Source organism: Tursiops truncatus, chromosome 2, assembly GCF_011762595.2.
Source record: "Tursiops truncatus isolate mTurTru1 chromosome 2, mTurTru1.mat.Y, whole genome shotgun sequence".
Taxonomy (NCBI): domain Eukaryota; kingdom Metazoa; phylum Chordata; class Mammalia; order Artiodactyla; family Delphinidae; genus Tursiops; species Tursiops truncatus.
This window is the reverse complement of record NC_047035.1, coordinates 88,005,409-88,021,904: the sequence shown is the minus strand read 5'-3', so window position 1 is coordinate 88,021,904 and position 16,496 is coordinate 88,005,409. Positions and strand designations below refer to the sequence as shown.

The 16,496-nt window shown below is 42.1% G+C and overlaps 1 long non-coding RNA gene across 1 annotated transcript in view; it reads right to left on the bottom strand.

Annotated features, from left to right (window-relative positions):
- LOC141278012 (uncharacterized) overlaps window positions 1-11,484 on the bottom strand; it is a 241,627-nt gene extending 230,143 nt beyond the window's left edge. Inside the window, exons 1-2 of the long non-coding RNA XR_012330093.1 lie at window positions 10,728-11,484; window positions 8,089-8,179 (exon numbers count right to left, since the gene is read on the bottom strand). This is a non-coding gene — a long non-coding RNA (uncharacterized lncRNA). The remainder of the gene's footprint in view (window positions 1-8,088; window positions 8,180-10,727) is intronic.
- Between the last annotated feature and the right edge of the window lie 5,012 nt (window positions 11,485-16,496).

Here is a 16,496-nt window from a genome sequence, read left to right as displayed (position 1 = left end):
GGAATACCTGAATAGACAATGAATCATCCCAAAATTGAGGTGGTGGACTTTGGGAACAATGATATATATATTTTTTCCTTTTTCGCTTTTTGTGAGTGTGTATGTGTATGCTTCTGTGTGTGATTTTGTCTGTATAGTTTTGCTGTTACCATTTGTCCCAGGGTTCTGTTTGTCCATTTTTTTGCTTTGTTTTTTGTTTGTATACTTTTTAGTGCTTGTTATCATTGGTGGATTTATTTTTTGGTTTGGTTGCTCTCTTCTTTCATTCATTCTTTCTTTTTTATTACTTTTTATTTTTTAACTTTTAATAATTATTTTTAATTTTATAACTTTATTTTATTTTATTTGTTTATTTCTTTTTTTCTCACTTTTATTCTGAGCCATGTGGATGACAGGGTCTTGGTGCTCCGGCCAGGTGTCAGGCCTCTGCCTCTGAAGTGGGAAAGCCAAGTTCAGGACACTGGTTCACCAGAGACCTCCCAGCTCCACATAATATCAACCGGCAAAAATCTCCCAGACATCTCCATCTCAACGTCAAGACCCAGCTCCACACAATGACCAGCAAGCTACATTGCTGGATACTCTATGCCAAACATCTAGCAAGACAGGAACACAACCCCATCCATTAGCAGAGAGGCTGCCTAAAATCATAATAAAGTCACAGACACCCCAAAACACACCACTGGACACAGACCTGCCCACCAGAAAGACAAGATCCAGCCTCATACACCAGAACACAGGCACTAGTCCCCTCCACCAGGAAGCCTACACAATCCACTGAACCAACCTTAGCCACTGGGGCCAGACACCAAAAACAACAGGAACTAAGAACATGCAGCCTGTGAAAAGGAGACCCCAAATACAGTAAGTTAAGCAAAATGAGAAGACAGAGAAACACACAGCAGATGAAGGAGCAAGGTAGAAACCCATCAGACCAAACAAATGAAGAGGAAATAAGCAGTCTACCTGAAAAAGAATTCAGAATAATGATAGTAAAGATATCCAAAATCTTGGACACAGAATGCAGAAAATACAAGTTTAAACAAGGACCTAGAAGAACTAAAGAGCAAACAAACAATGATCAACAACACAATAAATGAAATTTAAATTTACCTAGAAGGAATCAATAGCGGAATAACTGAGGCAGAACAACGGATAAGTGACCTGGAAGATAAAATAGTGGATATAACTACTGCAGAGGAGAATAAAGAAAAAAGAATGAAGAGAACTGAGGACAGTCTCAGAGACCTCAGGGACAACATTACACACACCAACATTTGAATTATAGGGGTCCCAGAAGAAGAAGAGAAAAAGAAAGGGAATGAGAAAATATTTGAAGAGATTATAGTTGACAAATTCCCTAATATGGGAAAGGAAATAGTTAATCAAGTCCAGGAAGCACACAGAGACCCATACAGGATAAATCCAAGGAGAAACATGCCAAGACACATATTAATCAATCTATCAAAAAATAAATACAAAGAAAAAATATTAAAAGCAGCAAGAGAGAAGCAACAAATAATATACAAGGGAATCTGCATAAGGTTAACAGCTGATCTTTCAGCAGAAACTCTGCAAGCCAGAAGGGAGTGGCAGGACACATTTAAAGTTATGAAAGGGAAAAACCTACAACCAAGATTACTCTACCCAGCAAGGACCTCATTCAGATTTGACAGACAAATTAAAACCTTTACAGAAAACCAAAAGCTAAGAGAATTCAGCACCACCAAACCAGCTTTAAAATAAATGCTAAAGGAACTTCTCTAGGCAGGAAACACAAGGGAAGGATAAGACCTACAATAACAAACCCAAAACAATTAAGAAAATGGTAATAAGAACATACATATCGATAATTACCTTAAATGTAAATGGATTAAATGCTTCAACCAAAAGACATACACTGGCTGAATGGATACAAAAACAAGACCCATATATATGCTGTCTACAAGAGACCCACTTCAGACCTAGGGACACATATATATTGAAAGTAAGGGGATGGAAAAAGATATTCCACACAAATGGAAATCAAAAGAAAGCTGGAGTAGCAATTCTCATATCAGACAAAATAGATTTTAAAATAAAGATTATTACAAGAGGCAAAGAAGGACACTACATAAGGATTAAGGGATCAATCCAAGAAGAAGGTATACCAATTGTAAATATTTATACACCCAACACAGGAGCACCTCAATACGTAAGGCAAATGCTAACAGCCATAAAAAGGGAAATCGACAGTAAAACAATCATACTAGGGGACTTTAACACCCCACTTTCACCAATGGACAGATCATTCAAAATGAAAATAAATAAGGAAACACAAGCTTTAAATGATACACTAAACAAGATGGACTTAACTGATATTTATAGGACATTCCATCCCAAAACAACACAATACACTTCTCAAGTGCTCATGGAACATTCTCCAGGATAGATCATATCTTGGGTCACAAATCAAGCCTTGGTAAATTTAATAAAATTGAAATTGTATCAAGTATCTTTTCCAACCACAACACTATGAGACTAGATATCAATAACAGGAAAAAATCTGTAAAAAATACAAACACATGGAAGCTAAACAATACACTACTTAGTAATGAAGTAATCACTGAAGAAATCAAAGAGGAAATCAAAAAATACCTAGAAACAAATGACAATGAAAACATGATGACCTAAAACCTATGGGATGCAACAAAAGTTCTAAGAGGGAAGTTTATAGCAATACAATCCTACCTTAAGAAACAGGAAACATCTCAAATAAACAACCTAACCTTACACCTAAAGCAATTAGAGAAAAAAGAATAAAAAAACCCCAAAGTTAGCAGAAGGAAAGAGATCATAAAGATCAGATCAGAAATAAATTGAAAAGAAATGAAGGAAATAATAGCAAAGAGCAATAAAACTAAAAGCTGGTTCTTTGAGAAGATAAACAAAATTGATAAACCATTAGCCAGACTCATCAAGAAAAAAGGGAAAAGACTCAAATCAATAGAATTAGAAATGAAAAAGGAGAAGTAACAACTGACACTGCAGCAATACAAAGGATCATGAGAGATTACTACAAGCAACTCTATGCCAATAAAATGGACAGCCTGGAACAAATGGACAAATTCTTAGAAAAGCACAACCTTCCAAGACTGAACCAGGAAGAAATAGAAAATATAAACAGAGGAATGACAAGCACTGAAATTGAGACTGCGATTAAAAATCTTCCAACAAACAAAAGCCCAGGACCAAATGGCTTACAAGTGAATTCTATCACACATTTAGAGAAGAGCTAACACCTATCCTTCTCAAACTCTTCCAAAATATAGCAGAGGGAATAACACTCCCAAACTCATTCTACAAGGCCACCATCACCCTGATACCAAAAACAGAGAAAGATGTCAAAAAGAAAGAAAACTACAGGCCAATATCACTGATGAACATAGATGCAAAAATCCTCAACAAAATACTAGAAAAAGAAACCAACAGCACATTAGAAGAATCATACATCATGATCAAGTGGTGTTTATCCCAGGAATGCAAGGATTCTTCAATATATGCAAATCAATCAATGTGATACACCATATTAACAAATTGAAGAATAAAAACTGTATGATCATCTCAATAGATGCAGAAAAATCTTTTGACAAAATTCAACACCAATTTATGATAAAAACCCTCCAGAAAGTAGGCATAGAGGGAACTTATCTCAACATAATAAAGGCCACATATGACAAACCCACAGCCAACAACATCCTCGATGATGAAAAACTGAAAACATTTTAACTAAGATCAGGAACAAGACAAGGTTGCCCACTCTCACCACTATTATTCAACATTGTTTTGGAATTTTTAGTCACAGCAATCAGAGAAGAAAAAGAAATAAAGGAATCCAAATTGGAAAAGAAGAAGTAAAGCTGTCGCTGTTTGCAGATGACATGATACTATACATAGAGAATCCTAAAGATGCTACCAGAAAACTACTAGAGCTAATCAATGAATTTGGTAAAGTAGCAGGATACAAAATTCATGCACAGAAATCTCTTGCATTCCCATACACTAATGATGAAAAATCTGAAAGAGAAATGAAGGAAACACTCCCACTTACCATTGCAACAAAAAGAATAAAATACCTAGGAATAAACCTACCTACGGTGACAAAAGCCCTGTATGCAGAAAACTATAAGACACTGATGAAAGAAATTAAAGATGATATAAACAGATGAAGGGATATACCATGTTCTTGGATTGGAAGAATCAACATTGTGAAAATGACTATACCACCTAAAACAATCTACAGATTCAGTGCAATCCCTATCAAACTACCACTGGCATTTTCACAGAACTAGGACAAAAAATCTCACAATTTGTATGGAAACACAAAAGACCCCAAATAGCCAAAGCAATCTTGAGAAGGAAAAACGGAGCTGGGGGAATCAGGCTCTCTGACTTCAGATTACACTACAAAGCTACAGTAATCAAGACCATCTGGTACTGGCATAAAAACAGAAATATAGATCAATGGAACAGGATATAAAGCCCAGAGATAAACCCATTCACATATGGTCACCTTATTTTTGATAAAGGAGGCAAGAATATACAATGGAGAAAAGACAGCCTCTTCAATAAGTGGTGCTAGGAAAACTGGACAGCTACATGAAAAAGAATGAAATTAGAACACTACCTAACACCATACACAAAAATAAACTCCAAATGGATTAAAGACCTAAATGTAAGGCCAGACACTATATAACTGTTAGAGGAAATCATAGGCAGAACACTATATGACATAAATCACAGCAAGATGCTTTTTGACCCACCTCCTAGAGAAATGGAAATAAAAACAAAAATAAACAAATGGGACCTAATGAAACTTCAAAGCTTTTGCACAGCAAAGGAAACCATAAACAAGACCAAAAGACAACCCTCAGAATGGGAGAAAATATTTGCAAACGAAGCAACTGACAAAGGATTAATCTCCAAATTTACAAGCAGCTCATGCAGCTCAATATCTAAAAAACAAACAACCCAATCCAAAAATGGGCAGAAGACCTAAATAGACATTTCTCCAAAGAAGACATACAGATTGCCAACAAACACATGAAAGGATGCTCAACATCACTAATCATTAGAGAAATGCAAATCAAAACTACAATGAGATATCACCTCACACCAGTCAGAATGGCCACCATCAAAAAATCTAGAAACAATAAATGCTGAGAGGGTGTGGAGAAGAGGGAACCCTCTAGCACCATTGATGGGAATGTAAATTGATACAGTCACTATGGAGAACAGTATGGAGGTTCCTTAAAAAACTAAAATAGAACTACCATACAACCCAGCAATCCCACTACTGGGCATATGCCCAGAGAAAACCATAATTCAAAAAGAGTCATGTACCACAATGTTCATTGTAGCTCTATTTACAATAGCCAGGACATGGAAGCAACCTAAGTGTCCATCGACAGAGGAGTGGATAAAGAAGATGTGGCACATATATACAATGGAATATTACTCAGCCATAAAAAGAAACAAAATTGAGTTATTTGTAGTGAGGTGGATGGACCTAGAGACTGTCATACAGAGTGAAGTAAGTCAGCAAGAGAAAAACAAATACTGTATGCTAACACATATATATGGAATCTAAGAAAAAAAAAGGTCATGAAGAGCCTAGGGGTAAGATGAGAATAAAGACACAGACCTACTAGAGCATGGACTTGAGGATATGGGGAAGGGTAAGGGTAAGCTGTGACAAAGTGAGAGAGTGGCATGGACATATATACACTACTAAACGTAACATAGCTAGTGGGAAGCAGCTGCATAGCACAGGGCGATCAGCTCGGTGGTTTGTGACCACCTAGAGGGGTGGGACAGGGAGGGTGGGAGGGAGACGCAAGAGGGAGGAGATATGGGGATATATGTATATGTACAGCTGATTCCCTTAGTTTTAAAGCAGAAATTAACACACCACTGTAAAGCAATTATACTCCAATAAAGATGTTGGAATAAATAAATAAATAAATAATGACAGAAACTATTTGCAACAATGGAATCAAGGATGCAGCGGCTATCATGTTCCATATGGTGGCTGCAGCACCACCAGCAGCAAGCTGTCTATCTTCAGTGGTGCCCACAGGAGCATGCCAAACAGACCACTGGTGTACGACCCTGGCAGTGTCCTTTTTTTAAAAAAAAAAATTTATTTATTTATTTGGCTGCACTGGCTCTCAGTTGTGGCACACAGGATCTTTAGTTGCGGCATGCAGGGTCTAGTCCCCTGACCAGGGATCGAACCCATGCCCCCTGCCTTGGGAGTATGGAGTCTTGGCCACTGGACCACCAGGGAAGTCCCCCTGGCAGCATTCTTGCTTGCTGAGCTTTCTTTGATTCCTGCCGTTTTTTAAGCCTGGTTCTAAAGCTTCTCCTTTGACTCTGAGAGTTACTTATGGCCTTCCAGTAAATTCCTTTTCTGCTTAGATTAGCCAGAGTCATTTTCTGTTGTTTACAACAAAGAATCATGACCAGTAAGAAGAGCTTTGTTGCAGGTTGATGAATCTCTGAATATGGAAGGTAAGGCCTAGAGTCTAGTAGGGTACAGGGATAATAAAGTGGACAGAGCTGAGTTTCTTTGGACACCAAAGGGAGGTGGCCTGGGGTGCAATCTTAAAGAAAAGAGAGAAGTCTGGTTAGTAGGGCTGAAGAGCCTGTGGAAGAAAGAGAACAGGAAAAAATCCCAAGGAGCAAAAAGAAAAAGGGCAGGGCTTCTCTGGTGGCACAGTGGTTAAGAATCCGCCTGCCAATGCAGGGGACACGGGTTCAAGCCCTGGTCCGGGCAGATCCCACATGTCGCGGAGCAACTAAGTCCGTGCGCCACAGCTGCTGAGCCTGTGCTCTAGAGCCCGCGAGCCACAACTGCTAAGCCCGCGTGCTACAACTACTGAAGCCCGTGCGCCTAGAGCCCGTGCTCCACAACAAGAGAAGCCACCACAACGAGAAGCCTGCACGCTGCAACAAAGAGTGGCTCCCGCTCGCCGCAACTAGAGAAAGCCCGCGCGCAGCGACAAATACCCAATGCAGTCAAAAAATAAATAAATAAATAAATAATGTAAAAAAAAAAAAAAGGGCAAAGGAAAGTGAAATGATAAAGAAATACTTTATCAAATAAAAGCCTAATCTAAACAGACTCACTGTTTAGAATCCTACCTCCTTCCTTGAATCTGCTCTGCTCAGAGTTCCTTTTCTTACCGGAACTGCTCTTGTGAGGTTTGCAGTTCCAAAGCCTCCGGTGAGATGCCATTTGCTACAGCTGAATTACTTTTAAAGTCAAAACCTAAGTAAATCTGACAATTTTTTTAAAAAGTGGAATATGAAGCATGGGTTATGCTTCTACAGGACCATCGATGAGTTTTGTTGTTTGGTTGAGTATTTAATGTATTTTACTGCTTGCTGGTCGTTATTCAGAGATCGATTAACTGAAGCATGAAACTTTGGAAAAACCAACAAAGAATGCTCTATTGATGAGGTTTATGAGGTGAGTAGTGATAGGAATTCCATAAATCCCACATGGAAGTCTGTATTATTCCAGTCTCTCCTCCTGGATTCCTCTCCATCCCTGTCCGTGTCTCTCTTTCCCTAGTCTTTTCTCCATGTTTCTCTCTCCCTCAGCCTGTGTGTGTCTGTCTGCATCAGTTTCTGCTTTGTCAACTCCTCATCTCATGTTCAAAAAGGGTTTACTGTACCTCACGAAAATGCATACAATAGAGCAAGATAACATCGATTCAAAGTAGATGAGAAAGGAAAGGAAAACCACAGAGCAGGGTCAGAAATGAGACTAATACAAAATTGCAGACTATGAAGCCCTGCTCTCAAGCTGTGGGTGCCATAAATATCCTCCACGTTCTCCAGCAGTCATTCCAAAGACGGAAATACAATTCAGTGTCCATAAGATCAAATCATCCCAATTGCTCCAGCTTCCTAAATCTGCATAATAACATAATTTATGACAACGACGCGTCACAATGACACAATTGTCAGCAAATTCCTCCATCTCACAAATGGCCCTGCCACACTTAAGAAGCAGAAATCCCTGACAGAGAGTTCACTCACCTTCCCTGGCTGGAAGCGCTGGTTTCCCAGTGTGCTTAATGGGAGTATTACTTCACACAGCAGCTAATAAATTTGTGGAATTCATTACCCCCTGGAGAAGGTGCAGGCAGGAAATAGAAATGGATTAAAAAAGGGTTTGTCAAATTCATAAATGGTGAAGCCATAAATAGCTCTTCCTTTGTTTGCATTTAATAACATTTCATTTCGTGACCGACCCCACCCCCATACCAGCTATTCTAAAGTACAATCTTACAGCTCCTTACCCCTTTCTCCAGTAAGATTTCTGACGATATATATAACACAATATATACTTCTGTCTAGAAATATTATATTTTTCATTCTTTGTTAGTAGAAGTATATTTCAAATTTGAGTAGCTTTGTTTAAACAGTCTTCACATTTTAACAGTCTTCACATTTTCAGTGTATTTTATAACTGTACACAACACGTAACTAAATTAATCATTTCAATGCTGCCATTCCAACTTATACCCTGATTTAGAACAAATTCATCATGCTTTGACAACCCAACTGAAGTAAACCTGGCCAAAATGGGAACATTTTGGAAACTTTCTTATTGCTCAAGGCCCAAAAGGGAGTGAGGAAGGTAACTGGGGTTGGATTAAGCTTGAGCTGCACTTGGCCTGGGCAAGGAGAAAGTGAGGTTCTGTGGTTTTGTGTAGCAGCTGGTGCCTGTCTAGCCTACGATCCTGCCTGCCTGAAAGAGGGGAGATACGCAATCAGTGTTTGCAGGGAACCAGCATGGCTACAGCTGACCCCTTCCAGGAGTCACCCATCGGTGTGACCGATGTGGCAGTTCTGGGAACCAGGCCCTCTTCAGCCGGAGCTGGGCTTTCCCTATGCTCTCAAAAGCCTCTGAGCATAACAGTGAGAGACAGGACTCTGCTGAGCTTCAGGTCGCTTTCTTATCTTCAGTTTGGGGAAATTCTGGAGAATTTACCAAGTCTCTGAGTGTCTGGGGAAAAGTAGCCAGAAGCCACTAGATTCACTGTCTTTTCAGAGAAAGAACTTCTGGGCACCCTGGGAAGGAATTGATATCAGCGTGTCTAGTTTATACCAGGGAGAGCCGAGGCTTATGTGCATGGGGTTCTTTGGGCCTTTAAATTCCAGGAGTTATTTTTTAGAATGACTTTGGAGGTGGGAATGAGGGTAGTAAAAATAGTTATGCTGTCATAAACATCTGCCCTTTGTTGTGTTCGGATTTTTGATAACTGTCACCAACACGGCAGAAGCAGGTCTTGAGACCTAGATTCAGGCCAAGAAAAAGAGGCCAGATGTTCTCCTGGTCTACCTTCCCTGTAGTCCCACTGGGGCTTGCTCTGAATATCACCTTGGACAAATTGCTTACCTCCTTTACATCTTCTTCCTCAGCCCTAAAAACAGGCAGTGACCTTATGCTGAAGGTCGTTTTCAGCTCCAGCTCCCATCCCTCCTTCCTGGGCTCTTGGTTCCGCTGGAGTAAACAGCAGAGCTAAGTGCCCTGTTAAGGGTGCTCCTGCCGGCTACCTGCTAAACTCACATGATACTCCTAAGTACTGACTTTTCTCCTGGTGTGCATCTCACCAGAATATTCCTGCTGAACTGTAACACAGTAACATCTGTACTAAGCAAGAACTGTTTGAAGGTTTTCAGGAACCCACCAGAAGAGAGCTGGGAAAGCAAAAGCAAGTCACCTTCTCTTTAAAACGAGGACGAAAAGGAAACATCTCAAGTTGTTGTAAAGATCAAATGAAATATTTAGCCCCCACGGTGTCCTGTGTACACAGTGCTGTGAATCCTACAGTGCGTATACTGGGAGGTGACCAAGACTGTCTTTGCACAGAAGAAACTAAGGTTCAGAGAGGTGAAGAAAATTCCCCAAGTTGACATAATTAGGAAGTGGTAGAACTGGTTTTTAAACACGCAAATATTTGACTCCAGAACTCATGCTCTTAACCAGTATATTTATGAGTTGTTTGGCTTTGCAGTGGTCAATGCGTGTGGGCTTTGGGGTCAGACAGGAAGAGATTTAAAAGGTGACTCTACCGCTCACCCGGGGTGACTCTGGACAACATAACTGATTTTGCTGAGCCTTAGCTTCCTCATCTGTGATGATTAAATGAGATTATATGTATAAAGCACCCAACACAAGGTAGGCTTCGGCAGATGGTTTTTGTCCTGAGTCTGTCATGTTCCTAAAGCGGACCCTGAGAAGAGGCTTTGGAGGCAGTAGTTTATCAGGGAAGTGCTCCTCAGAAGTACAAATGAGGAAGTAGGGAATGTGTGACAGGGAAGGAACAAGAGTCAATAAAGGGTATGTTATTGGCCAGCTAACCACTGTGAGCAACTGGGGCTCAAACCCATCTACACTGTCTGAGAAAATGTGTGGAAGCCAGCACAGATTCATCCCACCAATGCAGCAGTTCTCAAACCTGAGGACACAATAGCATCTCCTGGAGGGCTTGTGAACACCAGCGGCTGGGGTCCATTCCCAGAGTTTCCCGACGAGAAGGTATGGGGTGGGGCCCAAGAGTTTGCATTCCTGACTAGTTCCCAGGTGATGCTGAGGTTGCTGGTCCAGAGGCCACACTCTGAGAACCACTGCACTAAAAGATGGGAGGTGGGGGTATGGAGACACTGACCTGTTCCCTACTGATTGAGACGCTCCATTGTTCGAGGATGTAACTCCCACGCACATATTTCCGCGACGCCCTGCCGTGGTGAAGCAAATTCAAGCAGCACCTGAACAAGTTTTCAGGCAGAGCAAAAGAGAAACAGGTGTTTAGAGGTAGGAAGCAACTGTCTCTCACAGCAGCTGATAAACGCAGGTAAGCTGAGGGATAGGGACAGGGCATCAACAGTGTCTGCTCTACTTTCTCTTCCCCATTGTTGCTGCATTTGTGACCATTATTAGTCTCCAAGCTGAAGGGCTATAGTCTCAAGGTCATTGGTGGAGAAATCTCTGAACCCAATGGTTCTGAAGGTGGAAAACTCCCTCAGCCTGAGGCTGACAGCAGCCGTGAAGGACTCTTCCAGGTCAGCAATTTCTTCAGTGAATCGAAGGAATGAGGAGGAGAGGAATGGAGCCAAGGCCAGAGCAGTCTACAGTGACTCTGCAGTGATCAGCAGACCCACCATGACCCAACACAAACTCCTGACCGCACTGAGGCACTCTTTGCAGGCATATCCTACAAAGAGGATGCATTTTATTACTATTTTGTGTGTGTGTGGTACGTGGGCCTCTCACTGCTGTGGCCCCTCCCGTTGCGGAGCACAGGCTCTGGACATGCAGGCTCAGCGGCCATGGCTCACGGGCCCAGCTGCTCCGCAGCATGCGGGATCCTCCTGGACCGGGGCACGAACCCACGTCCCCTGCATCGGCAGGTGGACTCTCAACCACTGCACCACCAGGGAAGCCCAAGAGGATGCATTTTACATGCAAATCATGCAGGGTGCAGAGCTCTCCCACACGTTCTTTGTGCCCTGGGGAGCAAATGGCTAACACTGGCGGTAAAATGGGACTGTTCCATTATTGTGTTCCACATATATATTTAATTGTCAGCATTGCAATAGCTTTGACTACAAATAAGCACAATCTCATTGCCCATCAGTTGTTTGATGGGAGGAAAAAAGGCAGTTTGGAGATGATTTTGAGATGAGACACATCATTATCATCTTTTTGTATGAGGTTTTGTTTTCATTCTTCACTTCCCTCATCCTCTACTCAGCGCTTATATTTTTCTACAAATTCAATATTAAAATACTACCGGCACTACAAGATATTCTAGCATTCCTCTGAGTCCTGAGGGGTTCATTTACTAATTCCAGATAGCTGTAGTAGTATTTTTTTTCTTTTCTCAAAACACTTTTATATCTCTTAATTCCTTCATCCTCTTAAGAATGCCTTGGGCTTAGAGCGTTGGCAAGAACACTATTTGCAAATGAGGAAACTGAGGCACAGAATTGCAACTTGAGTTGTTCAGGAATTGACGGGCAGTGATAGAGCTGATTCCCAATAATCTGCAGAGTATCATATTCAGTTTTGCTCATGTGGCTAGAAAATCTTTGGACATATTAATCAATGAGTATAGAGAATTCCCCATAGTTCCTTTTCCCTTTATTCAAGCAAATAGCAGAGCTCTCTGCTCAGTACCCCAGGGTAGGTATGTGGTTCAAAAAGTAAAATTAGCACTGGAGAATTCCACGAGTTTCTGGAAGAAGTAGGAAGGAAAGTAGAAGAGCAGAGATGGGGTGGTGGAAAGGTGCAGCAGAGACTTAGAGGATGGAGAAACATGGAAAGAGAAGACTGCCCTCAGACCAGAAAAGGACTCCCTGAGGTTCAGGAAGAGTGGGAAGAGAGGGCTGTGTCCCAAATCAGCAGGGATCCAGACCCCCACCTCCTGGCACTGCAACCAAGGAGGAGGCCAGACCCCAAGAGGAAGTGCTGTGCAAGGTTCACACCCTGGACTCAACAAAGATTTTCAGAGCCCGGGCATATTCAGGAAGTAACAGTGTCCCAACAACTGAAAGGCCCATGAGGACAAAGACATAGGATGTCTCAGTTTAGAGACGATGAGCAATCACAGAGGTCCCCGCAATTCTCCCCATGTCCCAAACTCAGCACTGAGTGATACCTGGATCATTGACCCAAGTCCATGAGGCAGAGGCTGGGGGGCAGGGGTCAGTGTAAAGGGGGAATCCTCAGAATGGCTATTAAGTATCTATCAGAGGAAGAGTGACTCTGACTTACAGGATATAAAGTAAGTGATATTTCACACACCTGAGTTTGAGGCTGAGCTTTAAACTTGTAATATTTGTTTTGTGTTGGGCTGCCCCCTGCAGGCCAATAAGGCCTGCACTTGCCCAGCTTTAAGCCTGAAGAAAGCCCAGAGTCAGCAAAAGAGACCTCAGTGGTTTAATGAATGGGGAAGCTTACCCGTCTGAAGCAAGGTCCTGGAGCAACATCCCACCATATGTGTGGTGGATGGCGGCAGGCGGGATGTGGAGGCAGTCTTCGCTCCCAGGGAGAAGGGGAGACTATCAGTTATAGGGGAATTGATGTCAGGTGGGCTCATTAGTTACCAGGGAAACCAGTAGAAGGGCACGCCCCTCACCACCCTTTTGATAAGAACAATCACCAGCTGGGGCTTGGGGCAAGTATGTAGGAAGGTCAGTCACGTGCATAGGGTGTAGGTGAAGCAGGGACTGGTGGAGCAGGGGATGTACAGAGAACAAGAGAACAGCCATCTTGAGGAGCCTGACCATATATTTTGGTACCAGCAACATTCTTGAACCAGGGAGAGTCTTAGGTAAAAGAAGTGAAAATTTCTCTAGACTCTTCCATCCTGAAATGCTGGTGCCCCTCCAGGGCTTTCCTCTACTGCCTCCTGGCTCCAGGGCTGCATCTTCCTAGATGCTTGCTCAAGGCACACCTTCCACTACCACCATCAACACACCACCCTAGAATACCAACTAGATTATTGAATAATCTTCATCATTCTTCTCTCCACCCAACCCCTAGGAGCTATAACACCCAAAGCACAACTTCCGTCAGAAAGAACAGATGACCCTGCAGAAATTCTCAAATAAGGATGTAGGAGTAGGGATCCAGATGTAAGGATCTAAATAGTGATAGGAATAGAAGTGAGGCATGAGATTCTTATGTTTACCGAAATGGACATGGTAGGAAGAGCTCAAGAAGAGCATCTTCAAAATCAGGGCATGGTTGTTAGGGTGCTGTAGACACTTAAGCCATGCAGGACAAAAGGTTCAGAACCACTGCATTATGTTAACTCATAAAAGGCTTTGGAACTATGGAAAGCCAGGAGAGCAAGGAGGATCCCAGCTCTACCATTTATTTACATTGTGCAAGTTAGGACAAGCATCACAGGTCATTGTTATCGCACAGGATGATACTAATATTAGCAACAGCAGCATCTGATCACTATCATTTCTATACTACCACTTACAGGTAATTCTTAATTGAGAAGTTATCATAGAATAGGTATTGTTTTAAGCTACACACAAACTGTTTGTAGAATTATTTTTATTCCTGGTTTCACATGAGGAAACTAAGGTACAGAGGTTTAACGGCTTGCCCACACAGACACAGTTGCAGACACAGAGAGTAAACCCTGTGTGTGAAGTGAGGGCTCTGAACCACTCTGCTGTCCTGTGCATAGAGGGGTTAGGAGGATTACAGGAGACAATCTAGGACAGTGTTACACACATATTAAGCCATGCCAAGGGGATATAATCATAAGAAAACCAGGTTCCTTCCCAATTCATGATGTATTGGTCAGGGTTCTTGGTTGTAAAGAGGCAACATACCTCTGGGAAATCTAAGCAGCAGGGAGTTTACCCAAAGGATATCGAGTGACTCAGAACCATGGAAGGCCTGGCCAAGAAGACTTGGGTGGACAGTAAGGGCAGGGAGGCATAGTGAAGACCCTGCCATAATAACAATCTACTCAGGACCCACCACCAGCCCTGTTGACTCCAGCCACTGACCACAGCTCCACAGAGCTTTGCCACCCCCAGACCCTCCCTGCCATGCTGCCTGACTCTAACACAGTCACAGCCACCAGGCAGAAGGTCTAACACCCACCCCCTGCCCTGCATCTTTTGCCTCTCCTTCAAGTCCTAAGGGCTCAGTCAAAAGAAGTTGATGCACCACACTTAGATCACAGGCTCACTGCTTATCTTGCTAGAGATCTATCACAGTCAGCTATTGCCACAATAATGCTGCGTAACAAACCACCCCAAAACTCAAGAGCTTGTGTCAATAAGCATCTGCTTTTCTGGCTCACTACAGGTCAGCTGGGGTAGCTCTGCTTCAGACTGTAGATCAGTGGGGATCAGGTCTGCTCCTTGAGTCTCCCATCCTCCTTATTGGCTATAAGGGGCATGTTTTTCTCAGGTACAACATCCTCAGTGCAAGAGCATAGCTGAAACACACGATGCCTCTTGAGGCCCTGGTTTCAAACTAGCATATTGCCACTTCTACCTATATCCCATTGGCCAAAGAAAGCCGTGTGACCAATCCCAACATCACTTAATGGGAGGGACCGCAAAGTCACATGACAAAGGGCATGGGTATATATAATTCTAATGAGGGAGGGTGTAACATATTGTGAATTCACTCTCTCACTTGGGCCAAAAAGAAGGGATATGTTTCCATTCACCAAAAAGTAGAAATGGTGTTCAGCTTCTACTCAGCCCACTACTCATTACAAGAGGGAGGCCTTCTGGAGACAAGGGGATCAGATTGAGGAACCTCAGAAATGGGGAATCCTCCCACTTCACACGATGAGTTACAATCGCAGCACAAGGTCCAACTTAGAATCAAGATTCTATTGTAAGCTTTTGAAGATGTGTACTTATTTGGTATGTTTCAGCTTGTGATACCCATCAGTTGTGTTATTGCCCTGGATGATTTTTTTTTCAATTCTTATTAGAAATGACAGCTCTTTTATTAAAAAGCAGGAAATATTATATTGAAGGAAAATACAAGCAACAGTAACCAGGTAATAAAGGATATGAAAGTCCTATCTTGCCATAAGAGAAGAACTAACCACATCTTTAGAAGATTTGCAGTTTAAGTGGTTTATTAAATCTGACACCAGGCCGGCAATTACCACCAATTATTTGGTCCTTGTGTCAGTTCCATTTAAAGTGAGAAAGTTACTGATGGCAACAGCTTATTTTTAATAACTGATTTCAGAGAAAACCATTTCGTGTCCAACTGCTACTTCCTGACCTCCTGAACTCCAAAGAAAAGACTCGTACCTGTGGGGTTACTGACGTGAACCCCAATCCAGGAGAGCAGTGACAAGATGCTATTGCAGGCTGACAATAAGTTATGTATTCCCTCAACTGCTCATCCATCCTACAAACACATGGGTGCAAGCACTTGATGCTAGCCCCTGCAGCAAATTCCTCCTAAATATGCCACATTCATCTAAAATGCTGAGCCTGAAAACTCCCACCACCATTATGAAGAGTTCCTCCTCGGAGCAGGAAGAGATTTCACAGTTTCTTGTGGGGTGGTGATTATGCGTGAGGAAATGCAATTTTCCAGGTCTATAAATCAACCCCCGCTTTACTCATTTAATAAAGAGTTGAGTGTTTTTGTTTGATTGCCTTTGCTTAAATTTGTGTTCCTTGGGATGAACAAATGGCTCTCAAGTCCCAGGAACACTGGCAGGACAGCATCTTACCTGCACAGGTTAGTGCATGCCACTGGGGGAATAACTCCCATCTTAAGTTGCCCAACTTAAATGAAGTCACCTTTTTAAAATCCACATTTCTTTCTATTTTAAAGCCCCACCTCCTATAAATTACATCAAATTTACATAATTTAGGAACTAAGTATTTTATACCTTAATATACTTCTCTTCTACTTCTAGGCA